Source organism: Gobio gobio (assembly GCF_949357685.1).
Source record: "Gobio gobio genome assembly, chromosome: 25".
Taxonomy (NCBI): Eukaryota; Metazoa; Chordata; class Actinopteri; order Cypriniformes; family Gobionidae; genus Gobio; species Gobio gobio.
Window position 1 is genome coordinate 529,726 of NC_137121.1, and position 4,461 is coordinate 534,186.

Genomic DNA, 4,461 nt, shown 5'->3' on the forward strand with positions numbered 1-4,461 from the left:
AGATACGTTACAGAGACGTTGCAGAGCGTTCAGAGACGTTCAGAGTGTTCAGATACGTTACAGAGACGTTGCAGAGCGTTCAGAGACGTTCAGAGTGTTCAGATACATTACAGAGACGTTACAGAGCGTTCAGAGACGTTCAGAGTGTTCAGATACGTTACAGAGACGTTGCAGAGACTATCAGAGACGTTACAGAGACGTTACAGAGACGTTCAGAGTGTTCAGAGATGTTAAAGAGACGTTCAGAGTGTTCAGAGATGTTATAAATACGTTACAGAGACGTTTAGAGTGTTCAGAGATGTTACAGAGACGTTACAGAGACTATCAGAGATGTTCAGAGCGCTCAGATACGTTACAGAGACAATCAGAGACGTTCAGAGTGTTCAGAGACGTTACAGAGACGTTACAGGGACAGTCAGAGACTATCAGAGATGTTACAGAGACGTTACAGAGACGTTACAGAGATGTTCAGAGTGTTCAGAGACGTTACAGAGACGTTCAGAGTGTTCAGAGCGTTCAGAGACGTTACAGAGACTATCAGAGACGTTCAGAGTGTTCAGAACGTTCAGATACGTTACAGAGACTATCAGAGACGTTCAGAGTGTTCAGAGCGTTCAGAGACGTTACAGAGACGTTACAGAGACGTTCAGAGTGTTCAGAGACGTTACAGAGACGTTACAGAGACGTTACAGAGACATTCCAGAGATGTTCAGAGACGTTACAGTGACATTCAGAGCATTCAGAGACGTTACAGAGACGTTACAGAGACGTTACAGAGACGTTACAGAGACGTTACAGAGACGTTCAGAGTGTTCAGAGCGTTCAGAGACGTTACAGAGACGTTCAGAGTGTTCAGAGACGTTACAGAGACGTTACAGAGACAGTCAGAGACTATCAGAGATGTTACAGAGACGTTGCAGAGCATTCAGAGACGTTACAGAGATGTTCAGAGACGTTACAGTGACATTCAGAGACGTTACAGAGACTATCAGAGATGTTACAGAGACGTTGCAGAGCATTCAAAGACGTTACAGAGATGTTTCAGAGACGTTACAGAGACGTTCAGAGCCTTCAGAGTGTTCAGAGATGTTACAGAGACGTTGCAGAGCATTCAGAGACGTTACAGAGATGTTTCAGAGACGTTACAGAGACGTTCAGAGCCTTCAGAGTGTTCAGAGATGTTACAGAGACGTTGCAGAGCATTCAGAGACGTTACAGTGACATTCAGAGATGTTACAGAGACTATCAGAGATGTTACAGAGACGTTGCAGAGCATTCAGAGACGTTACAGAGATGTTCAGAGACGTTACAGTGACATTCAGAGACGTTACAGAGACTATCAGAGACGTTACAGAGACTATCAGATATGTTACAGAGACGTTGCAGAGCATTCAGAGACGTTACAGAGATGTTTCAGAGACGTTACAGAGACGTTCAGAGCGTTCAGAGTGTTCAGAGACGTTACAGAGACTATCAGAGACGTTACAGAGACTATCAGAGACGTTCAGAGACTATCAGAGATGTTACAGAGACTATCAGAGACGTTACAGAGACTATCAGAGACTATCAGAGACGTTACAGAGACGTTACAGAGACGTTACAGAGACGTTACAGAGACGTTACAGAGACGTTACAGAGACTATCAGAGACGTTACAGAGACGTTACAGAGACGTTACAGAGACTATCAGAGACTATCAGAGACGTTACAGAGACTATCAGAGACGTTCAGAGACGTTACAGAGACTATCAGAGACATTACAGAGACTATCAGAGACTATCAGAGACGTTCAGAGACGTTACAGAGACTATCAGAGACTTTACAGAGATGTTACAGAGACTATCAGAGACTATCAGAGACGTTACAGAGACTATCAGAGACGTTACAGAGACTATCAGAGACTATCAGATACGTTACAGAGACTATCAGAGACTATCAGAGATGTTACAGAGACTATCAGAGACTATCAGAGACGTTACAGAGACTATCAGAGATGTTACAGAGACTATCAGAGACGTTATAGAGACTATCAGAGACGTTCAGAGACGTTACAGAGACTATCAGAGACTATCAGAGATGTTACAGAGATGTTACAGAGACGTTACAGAGACGTTCAGAGACGTTCAGAGACTATCAGAGACTATCAGAGACATTACAGAGACTATCAGAGACATTACAGAGACTATCAGAGACTATCAGAGACTATCAGAGACGTTACAGAGACTATCAGAGACATTACAGAGACTATCAGAGACTATCAGAGACTATCAGAGACATTACAGAGACTATCAGAGACTATCAGAGACTATCACAGACTATCAGAGACATTACAGAGACTATCAGAGACGTTACAGAGACTATCGGAGACTATCAGAGACATTACAGAGACTATCAGAGACTATCAGAGACTATCAGAGACGTTACAGAGACTATCGGAGACTATCAGAGACATTACAGAGACTATCAGAGACTATCAGAGACTATCAGAGACATTACAGAGACTATCAGAGACTATAAGAGACTATCAGAGACGTTACAGAGACTATCAGAGACGTTATAGAGACTATCAGAGACGTTACAGAGACTATCAGAGACGTTCAGAGACGTTACAGAGACATTACAGAGACTATCAGAGACATTACAGAGACTATCAGAGACTATCAGAGACTATAAGAGACTATCAGAGACGTTACAGAGACTATCAGAGACTATCAGAGACTATAAGAGACTATCAGAGACGTTACAGAGACTATCAGAGACGTTCAGAGACGTTACAGAGACATTACAGAGACTATCAGAGACATTACAGAGACTATCAGAGACTATCAGAGACTATAAGAGACTATCAGAGACGTTACAGAGACTATCAGAGACTATCAGAGACTATCAGAGACTATAAGAGACTATCAGAGATTATAAGAGACTATCAGAGACGTTACAGAGACTATCAGAGACTATCAGAGACTATCACAGACTATCAGAGACTATAAGAGACTATCAGAGACGTTACAGAGACTATCAGAGACTATAAGAGACTATCAGAGACGTTACAGAGACTATCAGAGACGTTACAGAGACTATCAGAGACGTTACAGAGACTATCAGAGACTATCAGAGACTATCAGAGACGTTACAGAGACTATCGGAGACTATCAGAGACATTACAGAGACTATCAGAGACTATAAGAGACTATCAGAGACGTTACAGAGACTATCAGAGACTATAAGAGACTATCAGAGACGTTACAGAGACTATCAGAGACTATCAGAGACTATCAGAGACGTTACAGAGACTATCAGAGACTATCAGAGACTATCAGAGACGTTACAGAGACTATCAGAGACGTTACAGAGACTATCAGAGACTATCAGAGACTATCAGAGACGTTACAGAGACTATCAGAGACTATCAGAGACTATCAGAGACGTTACAGAGACTATCGGAGACTATCAGAGACATTACAGAGACTATCAGAGACTATAAGAGACTATCAGAGACGTTACAGAGACTATCAGAGACTATCAGAGACTATCAGAGACATTACAGAGACTATCAGAGACTATAAGAGACTATCAGAGACGTTACAGAGACTATCAGAGACGTTATAGAGACTATCAGAGACGTTACAGAGACTATCAGAGACGTTACAGAGACTATCAGAGACGTTCAGAGACGTTACAGAGACATTACAGAGACTATCAGAGACTATCAGAGACTATCAGAGACGTTACAGAGACTATCAGAGACGTTATAGAGACTATCAGAGACGTTACAGAGACTATAAGAGACTATCAGAGACGTTACAGAGACTATCAGAGACTATCAGAGACTATCAGAGACTATAAGAGACTATCAGAGATTATAAGAGACTATCAGAGACGTTACAGAGACTATCAGAGACTATCAGAGACTATAAGAGACTATCAGAGACGTTACAGAGACTATCAGAGACTATAAGAGACTATCAGAGACGTTACAGAGACTATCAGAGACGTTACAGAGACTATCAGAGACGTTACAGAGACTATCAGTTACAGAGACTATCAGAGACGTTACAGAGACTATCGGAGACTATCAGAGACATTACAGAGACTATCAGAGACTATAAGAGACTATCAGAGACGTTACAGAGACTATCAGAGACGTTATAGAGACTATCAGAGACGTTACAGAGACTATCAGAGACGTTACAGAGACTATCAGAGACGTTCAGAGACGTTACAGAGACATTACAGAGACTATCAGAGACATTACAGAGACTATCAGAGACTATTAGAGACTATAAGAGACTATCAGAGACGTTACAGAGACTATCAGAGACTATCAGAGACTATCAGAGATTATCAGAGACTATCAGAGACGTTACAGAGACTATCAGAGACTATCAGAGACTATCAGAGACTATCAGAGACTATCAGATACTATCAGAGACTATCAGAGACATTACAGAGACTATCAGAG